Below are 16,715 nucleotides of genomic sequence, written 5' to 3' on the forward strand. Positions count from 1 at the left end.
TTAAAGTAGCATTTTCAGGATTTGGTAAGCCTGTCTCACACTTAGACCTAAGTAGTTAAAAGTGCTGAATAAAGGCACTGTTCCTACTTAAAAGGTACTTTTAATGCTGGTTACTTAATTTATAAACGCACTCTACCTAGTACTGTAATTATTTTAATACAGGTCTTCCCTTTCTGGGCTATAGATCTTCTAGAAGAATGAGGTTGTGTCATTTATCTTTATATATTCTACAACACTTACGTATAGGTCTTTTCGATAGTAGGTGTACAATAAACATTCTGTGAATATATGAACAGTCAGGGCTTTCAGTTCCCCATAACCAGTGGATTTAAATGGTTACAAAGCTCTGACAGAACAAGAAAAGAAAACCAAGTTTTCTCTCTTTTTTCCCCCCTAGTTTTCTCTTTATCAGAGTGATTAACTGTCATTTTCCAAGACTGAACCAATGTAGGACAGAGAAAACCATGTGAGGTCTGTACTCAATGAACTGGAAAAAAAACCCCTTATCACTGATAAGGGCCTTGGATTTTCTGACATAATCTGATTTCATGAACTAGGTAGTCAACATTCGTAAATTAAGTTGTTGGGTTTTTTAAGATTTTATTTTTAAGTAATCCTTATGCCCAATGTGGGGTTCGAACTCACAACCCTAAGATCAAGAGTTGCATGCTCTACCGACTAAGCTAGCCAGGTGCGCCTCCTAAATTAAGTTTAATAATCTAGTAGTACTCAAATTACGTATATTCAACACTAAGAGAATAATAGCAATGAAAGTCTTTGAAAAGCAAGACTTGTAGGCAATAGGAAAGGTACACAGCCATAAACCAATATTCTTTCCCAGTTAAGCTCTGATATCCATGAAAATATTTCGCCCTTAAAATTTTCATTCAAAGAGGGGCACCTGGGTGGCTCAGTCAGTTGAGCATTGGATTCTTGGTTTCTGTTCAGGTCATGATCTCATGGGTAATGGGATCCAGCCCCTCATGGGCTCTGCACTCAGCGGGCTGTCTGCTTGAGCATTCTCTCCTTCTAACCGCCCCACTACATGGACCCCCTCTCTCAAGTAAATATATAAATCTTTAAGAAAAAAATGTTTCATTTAAAGAGTAATTCTCGGGACACCTGGGTGGCTCGGTCGGTTTATGTGTCTGCCTTTGGGTCAGGTCATGATTGCAGGGTTGTGGGATCGAGTCCCGCATCAGGCTCCTTGCTCAGCAGGGAGCCTGCTTCTCCCTCTGCCTGCAGCTCCGATAGTGCTCTCTCTCTGACAAATAAATAAATAAAATCTTAAAAAAGATTCTATGTACTGATTTGAAAAAAATCTCATATTATGCAAAAAAACACCAAGATGTGGAAAACTATGCTATCTTTTGTATTTAAAAAAAAGGAAAACTAAAAAGTTAAAAATAAATCTGTATTTCTATATATGTAAAGAAACTCTCAAATGACAAAAAAGGGATTAACAGTGATGGTCTTTAAAACTAGGCAGGTGAGAAACAATGATGAAAAACTTTCACTGTATATCTTGGTTTTTATAAAAATTTGAACTAAACTTTTAAAAATAAACAACTGTTCCAACCATAACAAAATAATTCACTTATAAGAGCAAAGGTATTTGGAGTAACCTTGCTTCTAATACCATAAAAAATAATACTAGGATCCAAGGAGCTAAAAGTCAATTAAAAACTCACTGACAGGAATCAGCTACCATATTATAATAACAGGATCCCATTCAGTTTAGTTTTATATTGTTTGGTCTGATATAAAAAAGCACGTGAACAGAAAAACTCAGCCTAAAATTCATATGGCTCCAAACTGGCCAAAACAGTCTTAAAAAAGAACAGGTAGAGGAATCATATTTCCTTACTTCAAAACCTGCTGGAAAAATGGGATATCCACACGCAAAAGAAGGAAGCTGGACCCTTACAACATACACAAAATTAACTAAAATGGATCAAAGACCTAAATATAAGAACTAAAACTACAAAACTCTTCGGGAAAAAAAGAGGGGATAAAAGCTTTGTGACTTTGGATTTGGCAATAATTTCTTTCTTTTTTTAAGAAAAGATTTTATTTTTTTTAAAAGATTTTATTTATTTTGAGAGAGTGTGCACACAGGGAGAGAGAATCTCAAGCCAATTCCCTGCTGAGTGCAGAGCCCACAACCCTGAGATCATGACCTGAGCTGAAACTAAGAGTCAGATGCTCAACCAACTGAGCCACCCAGGCGCCCCTATTTTTTTTTTTTAACATTTTACTTGAGAGAGAGAGAGTGAGAGCACTAGCACACACATGAGCAGGGGGAGGGGCAGAGAGAGAGGAAGAAGCAGACTCCCTGCTGAGCACAGGTACTCCTAAAAGATTTTATTTATTTTTTAAAGATTTTATTTATTTATTTGACAGAGACAGCCAGCGAAGAGAGGGAACACAAGCAGGGGGAGTGGGAGAGGAAGAAGCAGGCTCCCAGCGGAAGAGCATGATGTGGGGCTCCATCCCAGAATGCTGGGATCATGCCCTGAGCTGAAGGCAGACGCTTAACGACTGCGCCACCCAGGCGCCCCAAAATATTTTATTTTTTAAAAAATCTCTATCCCGACATGGGGCTCGAACTTAAAATCCCAAGATCAAGAGTCCCACACTCCACTAATTCAGCCAGCCAGGTGCCCCAACAATTCCTTGAATGTGACACCAAAAACACAGACAAACAAAAGAAATAATAAACTGGATCTTACCAAAATTAAAAATTTCTGTGCAGGGCACTTGAGTGGCTCAGTCGGTTAAGCGTCTGCCTTCAGCTCAGGTCATGATCCTGGGGTCTTAGGATTGAGCCCCAAGTCTAGTTGGGCTCCCTGCTCAGCAGGGAGTCTTTTTCTCCCTCTGCCCTTCCCCCTGCTTGTGCTCCCTCTCTTGCACACTCTCGGGTTCTCTCTCTCTCAAAAAAATAAAATCTTAAAAAATAAATAAATAAAAATTTCTGTGCAACAATGGACTCTATCAACAAAGTAAAAAGGCAACCCACAAATGGGAGAAAATATTTGCAAATTATACATCTGATAAAGGATTAATATCCAGAACATATACAGAACTCCTATCGCTCCACGACAACAAAAAACAATTAAAAAATGGGTGGTGGCGGGTGGGGGTGGCTGGCTCAGACGAGCATGAGATTCTTTTTTTTAAAAATGATTTTATTGATTTATTTCAGAGAGAGACTACGAGTCAAGGGGAGGGGCAGAGGTAAGGGGAGGGGGTAGAGAGGGAAGAAGAAAAAGAGAGAGAAAAGCAGACTCCCCGCTGAGCGGAAAGCCTGATGTGGGGCTCTAGCCCAGGACCCGAAGATCATGACCTGAACCAAAGGCAGCCGCTTAAATGACTGAGCTACCCAGGTACCCCAAAGCATGAAATTCTTGATCTTGGGGTCATGAGTTTGATCAAGCCCCAAATTGGGTATAGAGATTACGTAAAAATAAATGTACCAAAAAAACAGTCATGGACTTGAATAGACATTTCTCCAAAGCAGTTATACAAATGACCAATAAGCACATGAAAAGATGCTCAAAGTCACTCATCAATTAGAGAAATGCAAACCAAAACCACAATGAGATACCACTTCACACCAACTTGGGTGGCTCTTATAAAAACAAAGAGAAAATAAAGTATTAGTAAGGACATAGAGAAGGTGGGACTTTTTTTTTTTTAATTTTATTTTTAAAGATTTTATTTATTTATTCGACAGAGAGAGAAACAGCCAGCGAGAGAGGGAACACAAGCAGGGGGAGTGGGAGAGGAAGAAGCAGGCTCCTAGTGGAGGAGCCTGATGTGGGGCTCGATCCCAGAACACCGGGATCACGCCCTGAGCTGAAGGCAGACACTTAACCGCTGTGCCACCCAGGCGCCCCAGAGAACGTGGGACTTCTTGAGCATTGCTGGGGGAATGTAAATGGTACAGTCACTGTAGAAAACAGTATGGTGGTTCCTCAAAAAACGAAACACAGAATTTTCATATGATCCAGCAATTCCAACTCTGGGTATACACCCAAAAGAACTGAAAGCAAAGATTTAAGCAGATACCTATACACTAATGTTCATAGCAGCATTATTCACAACAGCCAAGAGGTAGAAACAACCCAAGTATCCACTGACAGATAAAAAGATAAAATGTGGTTAAAAAAAATAAAGACAGAAGATAAAATGTGGTATATACATAAAATGGGATATTATTCAGCCTTAAAAAGAAAAGAATGTATGGTGACTAACATAATATAATAAAAAATCATAAAATATAAAAAAATAAAAAATAAAAAAAAATAAAAAAAGAAAAAGAAAAGAAATCCTGAGGTACCTGGCTGGCCCAGTCAGAAGAGCACATGACTCCTGATCTTGGGGTCATGAGTTCCAGTTCCAAGGTGGGTGTAGAGATTACTTAAAAAAATAAAAAACTTAAAAAAAAAAAAAGGAAGGAAATTCTAACACACACTACAAAATATGGATGAACCTTGAAAACTTTATGCTAAGTGAAATGAGCCAGACATAAAAGGACAAATACTGTATGACTGCACTTATACGAGGTACCTAAAGTAATCAACCGTAGAGACAGAGTAGAATGGTAGCAGTGGGGGGGGGCGGTGGGGAGGGACTCGAGCGTTGGTTTTTTTGTTTGTTCCTTTGAAGGAGGCTCCACGACCAGTGTGGAACTCAATGCGGGGCTCGAACTCATCACCCTGAGATGAACACCTGGGCTGACTGACTGAACCACCCAGGCGCCTCTATTTTTTAATAGGTACAGAGTTTCAGTTTGGGAAGATAAAGTTCTGGAGATGGACAGCGCTGATGGTTACACAACAATGAGAATGTACACACTGTATACAGTATATAACAAACATTACAATGTATACAATAATGCCACTAAACTGTATATTTAAAAATGGTTAAAATGGTAAATTTATGTATATCTGACCACAGACTATATGCTAAATTTACCATTATCTTTTAAAAGAATGTCTGACATTTACTGAATAATTACTATCTGCAAGGCACAGAAAAGTTAAGTAACAGGTCTTAAAACTACTAGCAAGGGGTGCTTGGGTGGCACAGCGGTTGGGCGTCTGCCTTCGGCTCAGGGCGTGATCCCGGCGTTATGGGATCGAGCCCCACATCAGGCTCCTCCGTTATGAGCCTGCTTCTTCCTCTCCCACTCCCCCTGCTTGTATTCCCTCTCTCGCTGGCTGTCTCTATCTCTGTCGAATAAATAAATAAAATCTTTAAAAAACAAACAAACAAACAAACAAACAAAAAAAACTACTAGCAAGTGGTGGAGTGGAAATCTGAATCCAGGACTTTGGACTGCAGAGCTATACTTTTAATCATTACAATGACCAAAGGGTATTCTAGTTTAACCAGGGAAAGAAAGCTTTCAAGTAACTAAGTGAAAAATATTCACCAAGAGTAGTAGCAATACTAGACTATTCTCTCATATCCAGACAGCAGAATTCAATTTATGCATAACACTGAGATTGGCTGGTTCAGGGGTGGTGGGCTGGGGGGACCACACCAAAGCTTTTCAGAACAATAAGCAAAAACTAACGTAGAACAGCCTGGGTGGCGCACTGAGATGTGTTAAGCAGTCCCGGTAACAAAATTAAAATGACAACTTCCAAAGGCTTCTTCAGTTAATTTATAAAGCTATAAAACAATGACTAAAAAATCTCACTGTCAAGGGCGCCTGGGTGGCTCAGTCGGTTAAGCGTCTGCCTCTGGCTCAGGTCATGATCTCAGGGTCTTGGGATAGAGACCTGCGTGGGGTCCCCTACTCAACAGAGAGTCTGCTTCTCCCTCTCCCTCTGCCCCTCCCCCCACTCACACTCACGCACTCTCTCAAATAAATAAAATCTTAAAAAAACAGCTCATAACAGGTGGTACACCTAATTAAGGCCTGTAGTAAATCATTAGATCTCAGAAATTTTTACACCCCTACTTAGGCTACAATGGTCTTATTCCCTTGGATCCTCAAGGTTTTTCAAAAATGCACTTATTTTTAAGATGTTTCTGTCCACTGAAAAACACAGCTATAAAAGATCTTTTTCTAGTCACCCCAATTCCTCGAAACCTTTTAGTTCAATATTAATGCATTATACAAAATTTAGATGGGAAATAGCTCTCTAAGCAGAAGGTGAAGAGTTAAAAATGAAGGCTAGTGAAAATTCAGTATTGAATCTTAGTGCAAGAAGAAATCAATATTCTTTCTAGTTTCCACTCATTTGCCACAAAATACCTGGATTTAAAATACTCTAAAAAAAACCCCAAAACATTCACATTTTTTTTAAAGATTTATTTATTTATTTATTTGATAGAGAGAGACAGCCAGCGAGAGAGGGAACACAGGCAGGGGGGAGTGGGAGAGGAAGAAGCAGGCTCCCAGCCGAGGAGCCTGATGTGGGGCTCGATCCCGGACGCCGGGATCACGCCCTGAGCCGGAGGCAGACGCTTAAGGACTGAGCCACCCAGGCGCCCCCAAAACATTCACATTTAAAATGCACTCAGCTGGGGCGCCTGGATGGCGCAGTCGTTAAGCGTCTGCCTCCGGCTCAGGGCGTGATCCCGGCGTCCGGGATCGAGCCCCACATCAGGCTCCTCGGCTGGGAGCCTGCTTCTTCCTCTCCCACTCCCCCCTGCCTGTGTTCCCTCTCTCGCTGGCTGTCTCTCTCTATCAAATAAATAAATAAAATCTTTAAAAAAAATAAAAAAATAAAATGCACTCAGCTGAGGAACTGAGCATTCTTTACTACCTGAATTATAAAATAAGAAAAGAACAGCATCAGAGTAACATACTAATTTACTCATGGACACTTATAAGCCAAAATCTAGTATATGGCAAAAGTGGCATGCTACTCACATCAAATTTTCATAGAAGCTAATATAGGGTCTTCTAGCCAACTTGTCCAGGGCAGTAGGAAGACACAAGACCAATTACTTCAATCTTTTTGATGGTAATGCATCAACCTAGCCATATAAATGTTCAGGAATGATTAGAAAACTGCCCCTCCCTCCAAAAAGTATCATCCTATCGAGGAAACATTTTCAATATTTTCACTGGTAGCTCAAACTTTGAGATAAAAGTTTAAAATTCAGGGGTGAACACAATTCAGGTAAACTTTATGCCTGTAAACAAATTTCTCCAAGTTGTTTTGTTTTTAATTTCAAGACCAACATATCACCTTCAAAGGACTGGAAACCAAAGGTATGGCTCTTTCTCTCCTCTGAGCCCCAGGTCCCTCTGCATGCCTCACAGTCAAATGATGGGCTTTACAGATTCCCTAGTGTGGTAGTAACATCTTCAGAGAAAGGAAGGGCTTCTTGCTCTTGGCTCCAAGGTTTCTGTTTACTTAAAAAGTTGCAACCTCACCCTCCTGCTTCTAGCACATTAGATTAAAGATGGCGGGGGCAGCAAGCTCAGTTATCCTCCTGGGAATTCATTTAAAGTGAGAGCCAAGTTGGATGAGCTGTGCCATTTGCCTTAGAAGATTCACAGGGGGAAAAATGGCAGCCTCCGTACCAGTGAAGTTTCTAAAAAATATCTAGCTTAATGCCACCATTCTAATTCTTTGGAAAACCAGCATACAAAAGCAATCAATTCCCTCATTCCAAAGTGACAACCCTTGAAAAACTTTCAACTCGAAGAGGAAAGGAGAATAGCAAAGCACAGTATCCTCAAAGTATTAAGATCACTAATACTTTAAGAAGCTCTTTCATGGTCAAATAATTCTGAGAACCTCTGCATACTTTAGCCATTCTTCTACCATTCCCAATGTACAATGTGTATTTAGATATACAAGGCTCTGAGAATTCATGCCATAAAGAAATCTGCCTTAACTTAGTTTAACCCAGAATTTTTTTTTTTTTCAAAGATTATATTTATTCATTTGACAGAGATAGAGTCAGCCAGCGAGAGAGGGAACACAGGCAGGGGGAGTGGGACAGGAAGAAGCAGGCTCCCAGCAGAGGAGCCTGATGTGGGGCTCGATCCCAGAAACCAGGATCACGCTCTGAGCCGAAGGCAGATGCCCAACGACTGAGCCACCCAGGCGCCCCCTAACCCAGAATTTTTCAAAACACTATTTGACCACATAACTTTTTACATGTAAGACCTATTAATGGGCACCTGGGTGGTTCAGTTGGTTAGGCGATCTCAGGGTCCTGGGATTGAGCCCCACATCGGGTTCCCTGCTCCGTGGGGGAGCCTGCTTCTCCCTCTCCCTCTGCCTGCCGCTCCCCCTGCTTGTGCTCTCTCTCTGCTCTGTCAGATAAATAAAATCTTAAAAAAAAAAAAAAAAGACATATTAATACTATTCTACTTTTTATTTGGTTAGCTTTTGTTTTTGTAGGGCAAAACAAAACTCCATGAGAAATGTCAGGAGAATGGTTAAGATCACAACTTTTGAGGTCAGGCAGTTGTTAAACACTGGATTCCAGCAAAATGACACTATCTCTGGGAATTGGGCTTTCTCATCTGTAAAACGGTTGTAATATCGGGGCGCCTGGGTGGCTCAGTCGTTAAGCGTCTGCCTTCGGCTCAGGTCATGATCCCACGGTCCTGGGATCGAGCCCCGCATTGGGCTCCCTGCTCTGCTGGGAGCCTGCTTCTTCCTCTCCCACTCCCCCTGCTTGTGTTCCTCTCTCACTGGCTGTCTCTCTCTCTCTGTCAAACAAATAAAATAAAATATTTTTAAAAAAATGGTTATAATGTCTCCCCCACGAAGTTACCATAAGAATTAAAATAGTACAGGGTGCCTGGGTGGCTCAGTTGGTTAAGCATCTGCCTTCAGCTCAGGTCATGATCCCAGGGTCCTATGATTGAGTCCCACGTCAGGCTCCCTGCTGGAGCCTGCTTCTCTCTCTCCGTCTCTCTTCCTCTGCCCTTCCTCCCCACTCGTGCTTGCTCACGCTCTCTCAAATAAAACTTTAAAAAAAAAATTAAAATAGTACAAAGTGCTTGAAAAATGAGTTCACATTTTAAAAATTCCCTTTAAGGGACGCCTGGGTGACACAGTAAGCTAAGCATCCAACTCTCATCTCAGTTTCGGCTCAGGTTGTGATCTCAGGGTCATGGTCTCAGGGATGTGAGATCAAGCCCTGCATTGGGCTCCACACTCAGCACGGAGTCTGCCTGAGTTTCCCTCTCCCTCTGGCCCTCCTACTTGTGCACACACACGTGCTCTCTCTCTCTCAAATAAACAAGTAATAGTAATAATAATTCATTTTAGGTTCTCAAAGTTGCAAAAATGCAATCAAAAAAATCTGAGAGGTGCACCTGGGTGGCTTAGTGGGTTAAGTATCTGCCCTCGGCTCAGGTCATGGTAGCAGGGTCCTGGGATCAAACCCCACATAGGGCTCCCTGCTCGGTGGGGAGTCTGCTCCTCCCCCGCCCCACTCGTGCTTGCTTGCTCTCTCCCAAATAAATAAAATCTTTAAAAAAAATCTGAGAAAAAATTACAGAATTCATGATAGAGACACTCCCTGAGAGGGGTAACTTCCCAGGATTTCACAACCTTTTTTATCCACTGGGATACGGGGTAAGTCTTTAAATCTTCAACATTTAAGGTGACATACAGGAGTACATCACACATACTGATGAAAATGGCTACGAACAGAACACATGTTGCAGAAGAGTATTTATGGCTTCAACGATAAAAAAAAAAGGGCCTTGTTTCAATATGAACAAGAAAAAAGGAGCTGTGAGGAAAGCTCAGCTTGTGTCAGCATGTAATAAGTAACAATTGTACAGTGCCGTACAGTTTATAAAGCACCTTTACATATAGTTTCATTTGACTGACACAGAAATCTAGTGAAAGACATAAAGCAGCTCTTGATCTCTATTTCTAAGGTGAGGGAAGCATGGCTTGAAGGCTTCAAAGGACTAAGCCAAGGTCACACAGATGATAAATGGCAGAGCAAGGATTCCAACACTGTTCTTCTGCCCCAGAACATAACAAAAGGGGTACCTTCTCAATGTATGCAACATTTTCTCGTATTCATACCTTTAATATCTTTCAGATGACAGGTACCATGCTAGGCACTGGAGACACAACAGTAAAAAGACATGGTATCTTTCGGGATGTTTACAGACCACTGAGGGGAGACAAACAACATTTATAGAGTAAGGTCAAAGAAGAAAGCATATCTAAGTCTCTCTGGGAAAGTCAGGAGAAGGCTTCCCAGAAAGTAGTATCTGAGATGAGACTTGGAAGCTAATTTAGGAACTAGAATTGTATCTGCTCACATATAAACTGTAAGGGAGAAATGTAAGACCGGATAGAAAGGTAAAGGCCAAGATTACAGAGCCCGAATACTATGCAAAGTTTAAAATTTTACCTTTGTACGAATGGAGACTATTGAATACTTTTGAGAAAGGCCAAGAGAATACTCAGATCTCTATGTCAGACCATTCTGAAGACAATATGATTAAGAGTTTAAAAGGCAACAAAACTAAAAACAAAGACCTGTAAGAGATCCCAGCAACCTCCCAAATAAGAGTTGTAGACCTGAAGCAGGACACCAGCAACAGAGACAGAGAAAGAGGTACTGGGCTACAGAAATATTTAGAAAGTAATAGTTAAGAGATAACTGACAATGGTGCTCCCATTTCTAGCTTAGGTAACTCAATGAGTCACAGAAGGGGCGCTGATGATGAAAATGCTGAGTGTGAGGTACCATCGAATACAGAAGTGGTTATGTCCAGCACACAGAAAACTGGTGAAACGAGGTTGGAGTTTAGGAGAGATATGATAATCTATGTGAATACATGAAGGTTTTTTTGTATAATGAAGTGTTATTTACCATTTCAATGGGCAGGCAATAATTTTATCATCATTATTTGTATGATGTTTCAAAGTTCACACTTTAAAATCCCATATTATGCTAATTACATTTTGTACTTTTGTTATAAACAATCAGGAGATTAGGAAAACAGTTATTATTCTTATTTGATCAACAAATATTTATTATTAACTATATATCAAGTATTGTATTAGGCGTTAAAACACCAAAATAAATCCATGCTTTTGCAGACCTTGTATCATAGGAGGGGAACCAATAAGCAATAAATGTTAAAAAAAAAAAAAAAGGGGGGGGGGCGTGCCTGGCTGGCCCAGTTGGAGGAGCACGCAACTCTTGGTTTCAGGGTCGTGAGTCTGAGCCCCACGCTGGATGCAGAGATTACTTAAATAAACTTTTTAAAAAAGGCAATAAAAGTCAATCAGAGAAAGACAATTATCATATGGTTTCACTCAAGAAACAGCACAGAGGATCACAGGGGAAGGGAGGAAAAACTGATTGGGAAGTAATCAAACAGGGAGACAAACCATGAGAGACTCTTAACTATAGGAAACTGAGGGCTGCTAGAGGGGAGGTAAAGGGGGGATGGGGTAATCGGATGATGGGCATTAAAGAAGGCACATGATGTGATGAGCACTGGGTGTTATATGAAACTCCTATCAAACTCTACATCTGAAACTAATGATATGTTGGTTAATTTAATTTAAATTAAAAAAGCAATAAATGAGGGGCGCCTGGGTGGCACAGCGGTTGGGCGTCTGCCTTCGGCTCAGGGCGTGATCCCGGCGTTCTGGGATCCAGCCCCACATCAGGCTCCTCCGCTATGAGCCTGCTTCTTCCTCTCCCACTCCCCCTGCTTGTGTTCCCTCTCTCGCTCTGTCTCTATCTCTGTCGAATAAATAAATAAAATCTTTAAAAAAAAAAAAGCAATAAATGTAACAAACATGTTATAAAGTTATAAGGACTGTAAAAAAAGAAAATACAGCATGGAAAAATAAGGAGTGAGAGGTGGGCGTTGAAGGTACAATTTTAAGAGATCTCGCTGAAAAGGTGACATATTTAAGCAAAGACTTGAAGGTAAGGAAATTAGTCGTTCGTATTATCTCTGTGGGAAAAACTAGCTATTTCCCACTAGAGGGAACAGCCAGCGCAAAGGTCCTAGGATAAAGAGCGTGACTGATGTATTTAAGTACCAAGTCAAGGTGGCTGGAATGGAGTGAGCAAGAAGAAGGATGACAGAGACCAACAGAGAAGGGGTGGGGAACCGCAGATCATGCAAGACCCTACAGGCCACTGTAAGAACAGACTTTTACTTTGAGAGAAATGATAATTTAAAAATTAGGAGCCTTTGGAGGGTGGGTGGGATAGGGGGAAAAAATTAGAAGCCTTATCCAAAATCATATAGCTAATAAATGGCAAAACTAGGATTTGACCCAGGATTTCTACATTCTCTACACCTCTATTCTACTGGTGTAGCAATTCCAATTTGCTACTTCTTAGCTCTACAACCTCCGTCCCAGGAAGTCTGAATTTAAATACTCTCAAAAAGTAACTCCACAAATATTTTCTAGGTAAGAGACTCACTAACTCTCTGTTTAACAGTTCTAATCCTTCACAACTATAATGGGAATTTATTAATTCTGATGTCTAATCTAAATTCAACTGACATTCCAGCCTATATTTTGGGTGATTGAAAATTCCACCTTCCCCCAAAATGAGACAAGATTAAGAAAGCTTTGATCAGGAGGCTTAAAGCATGACTTTCAGGTTCAAGTAATGGTAACCTGAATTATTTAAGAAATGTATACCATTCAGATGTTAAAAGCAAAAAGAGAATGGCTCAGGAATGTGGAGATATTGTCATTTTTGTTAATACTTTACTGGTTAGTATTAATAACAATTAAAAGTTTATATGTTGTCAAAGAAGTTTCTACAGTTACTCTAACTGAGGTCTGGGATTTGACCAGTTTCATACCTCAAAAGTAACAAAATATGTGTTCTTATTCATCTGTTGCTTTTGGTACTATAACCCAAAACTCCTGATAGCTTCTTGCCAGTTAGTGGCAATTTAAGGCAATGACAAAGATTAGAGGATTTTGAGAGACACACCATTTAAGAAGCAGACAGGCTTAGCTCTTTAATGACCCTGATTCACTCCTTTCCTACTGAATGAACTCAAAACTACATGGGAATATTTCAAGTATCCATGAGAGTAAAAAGTGGAACATGAAAAGAAATCATTTCAAATCAGATCTATTCTTCCATGTTTTCATCATTACTACACAAATACAGGAGTCTCTCTGTTTCACGGACTCTGGAGCCACCAAGATCCCCAACCACTACCTACAGAAAGTGTCACAGGAATTCTGAGGATAAACCAAACAATACAGCTAATAGAAGGTTTCCCCCTAAAAGGCACACCTTTTCAACAAAAAAATGAACTTCCTTATATACCTTTTCCCAAGCTTAGCCAATGCAGGGGAACTGCAACTTTGTGTGGCATTATCTGATAGGTCGAATCTTTTCCTGAGCAAGAAATGGACAGCTTTACGCCAGAGCTAAATTTATAGTCAATCTGGGTGTGTCTTTTTTTCCCCTCCCCTCTAAACTGCTTCGGAAAATGCTTGGCTATTGTGCCTTGATACGTAATGATGCACGGCTTTACGTACTGTAAAAGGTCTAGAAAAGAAAACTCCTTGGTCCTAGTCGAGGCTCAAATATTACACTTTCTCTAGCAGTTGTTTTAATCAATCAAACAACACAAGTATTCTGAGTACAGAGGGGCTCCTGGATGTCAACACGCTTATCCCAATGAGTTGGCTGACATGGAATATACTCCAGTCTAGGAACCAGGACAGCACAACTGCTGTTCCCTTACACATGGTGGGTGGGGAAGGTAAGGAAGGAAGGAACAGTCAATTGAAGCAAGAGGCCTGGTTTACATACAACACACTGCTTAAAGCTAGGATGAATCCAGAGGTCCCAGCATTCTATCAGGATACTATTACTCACACATTGGCACCCTCCTCCCACCCCCATTCTGCTGTTCTGGAACCAAAATTCAACCTGAAGGTCTGGCCAGACCCAGCCTGGGAAAGGGGAAAAAAAGAAAAAGAAAAAAGAAAAAAAAAAGAAGTATGGGGGGGGGGATCGGAAACATTTGTCCGAGAAAGAGAGAAAGGAGGGCAGCACACAGGCTTTGAATACACTTTAAGACTGTGAGGTTCAGAAAAAATTTTTCACATCTTCCCTCCACACCTGTGGCCTTATCCTAAACACAGCAGTAAAAATTACTGCCAGAACTTAGACTTGAAGGGCTGAATCAGGGAACCTGGTCAACACTGCTCCTAGACAAGTATTTGAGTGCAGCCTCTATTCAGACCCTTTTCGGACTGCCTCTAAACAGGAAGTTAACAGACATCACACACAGTCAGGGGAGGCAAACCACAGTGTCATAAAGATGGATGCTGCTGTCAGCGACAAATTCCTCTCACTTCATCCAAGTGTTCTCAAGTAAGGAATAAGCAGGACAAGAGTCCATAAGCCTCACCTCTTCTCAAACTGGGCCACTCAGCCTACAGGTCTGGCCTTCTGATTCCTACCGATTGATATTTATCTGCTTCATTCCTTACCACGATGACTACAACTGCCCCTGGACTAAAAAACTGTATTCCTCTAAAAACGGAAGACAGCACTACCAGATCAGTACTCCTAGTAACTCATTATTCACACAACCTACCTGCTTAAAAAGCCCAAGGAAAGACTATCCTTGACCCAGCCCATCCCCAAACACAGACCAGATATCAGTTACGAAAAAGCAGCACCATTTCCAACAGATGCTGGCCTTCCCGAGCCCCACCTTCGGACGCTGCAGAAGCAGCCCCCTCCCAATCAAGTACAGATACAAATGTTGCTCTAGAACAGTACTCCGCCAAGATCACTCTGACACCAAAAACATGAGTCAGACTTAAGAGTTTAGGTCAGTGCATCAGAGAAAAAGCAAAACTTTGCTTAATCTCCAACGCACAGGCACGCTGCTGCCAGAAAACCACCAGAAAACAGTGAATGGGGAGTGGGGCTAGACGCCTGGAGAAGTGAGAGGGAAGATTTCACTTTGAGTCACATGCACGCACTATCTATCCAAAAACTGAATTTTCATAAATAAAAATGTTTCAAAAACTCAAACACATCAGCTCTTCAACATGGATCCGTGAGACCTGCCTTTACTCCAGCTGCTGCTAGTCCAAATCTCTGTCGCAGCCCGGCCTGAAAGCACTGCTCTTTTCCTTTACTGAAACATAGTAAGCGTCTCCCAGCTTTCTCACAAGCACACAAAAGCCCTCCAAATAATCATTTATCGGAAACGAGAAAACTCGTTCTCTGCAGGCTACCTGACTCTCCGGATGACAGTAGAAGAAAAGGCCAACGGCTAGCTCGGCCAACAGGCACATGCCACCCACCCACCACCAATGCCTCCACCTCCACCTCCGCGCCAGCCCTAGGAGCTAACATCGCGCGTCTGCTGGGGAAGAGTCCGAAGAGGCGAGCACGCCTTTACGAGGGGGGGAGAGCTGTCCCGGGCCGGCGAACGGCACCCACAGGAGTGGCTAGCTCCTCGGCGTCACTGCGAGCAGAGAGGCAGAAAGTACTCTAAGTCCCGCTCCGGTCCGGGAAGGGCCAGTCCTAGCTCCGTCGACCCCCGGGCACTGAACTGGGAGACACATAGAAAGCGCCCCAGAAACCTCGCCGAGGAAAGGGGCTCTAAGGTCGCTCCGGAAGAGGAGCACCCACCCACCCGGGCGGAGACCATTCCCTTCTCCGACGGGAGGGCGACGGAATAAAGGGGCACGGTTCTGCGCTCCCGATCCCTTCCCCTAAATAAAGAGAATTCCCCCGCGCTCCCTTCACCCGAAGGACCCCCCGCGGGTCCCGGGGGCCGGCGGACACCGGACTGCGCGCGGGGAGCGGCCCCCACACCCCCGAGGGCACCCCCGGGGGCGGAGAGAGTTGGGGGGGCGCTAGAGAGGAGCGGAGGGGAGCATGGCGGGCGGGAGGCAGGGAGTGGAAGCGGGGATGGCGGGGGAAACGGGGCGCGCGGGAGGGGAAAAAGAGTAAAAGCAGAAGGAACGGAGGGACGCGAGGCGGGGGCGCGCGAGGCCGAAGGGAAAGGCCGGGGAGCGCGCGCGCGGGGCGGGGGAGGGGACGAGGTGAGGGGAGCGCGAGGCGGGGGCGCGCGGGGCCGGGCGGGGGAGGGGGACGCGAGGCGGGGGCGCGCGGGCGGGCGTCGGCTCGCGGGCGCTTCCCCTCCCCCGCCCTCCACCTTTCCCTTCCCCCACCTCCGCCACCGCTGCCTCCTCCCCGCTCCCTCCCGTCCTCGCTGCTCGCCGCCCCCGGGCGGGCGGGCGGCCAGGCGGGCCTAGGCCAAAGCTCCTCACCTGGCGGTGGCGGTGTAACTCCCGGCGAGCTCGCCTCCTCAGGCGGCGGCGGAGGCGTCGAAAAAGGGAGGCGACGGCACAGTGGGTTCCGGGCCCCGCCGACGAGACCGGGGTCGGGGGTGGGGGAGGGGGGGCGGGCCGGACCGGGGCGGGCGGGCGGAGCAGACACTGCGGTACAGACGGGGGGCAGCGGCGGCGGCGGCGGCGGCTGCACCGGCGGCGGCACCACACAAACAAGGACGCTGATTGGGCAGCTGCCAAGCGCCTCGGCTCCGCCTTCCCCACACGCCACGACGCCCATTGGGCGACCTCAGCCGGCCTCCCCGCCCTCTTCTTCTCGGCCACACCAATAGGAGACGGGATGCCGGGACTACACCCCACCCTTGAAGAGTGAGTGGAGGGAGAAGTGATGATTGGCGTACATAATGCCCAATCCTAAGCGGAGGAGGG

At 43.8% G+C, this 16,715-nt stretch overlaps 1 protein-coding gene across 3 annotated transcripts in view; it reads right to left on the reverse strand.

Moving 5' to 3' along the window:
- The window catches only part of GATAD2B (GATA zinc finger domain containing 2B), an 87,959-nt gene extending 71,548 nt beyond the window's left edge, over positions 1-16,411 (reverse strand). For all 3 annotated transcript variants that reach the window (XM_045783778.2, XM_045783777.2, XM_045783779.2), the window contains exon 1: positions 16,266-16,411. The gene's annotated coding sequence lies outside the window, so the exon portion shown is untranslated. The remainder of the gene's footprint in view (positions 1-16,265) is intronic.
- Between the last annotated feature and the right edge of the window lie 304 nt (positions 16,412-16,715).

The sequence above is a fragment of the Ursus americanus genome, chromosome 2 (assembly GCF_024610735.1).
Source record: "Ursus americanus isolate L20-20 chromosome 2, mUrsAme1.1.p, whole genome shotgun sequence".
NCBI classification, from domain to species: domain Eukaryota; kingdom Metazoa; phylum Chordata; class Mammalia; order Carnivora; family Ursidae; genus Ursus; species Ursus americanus.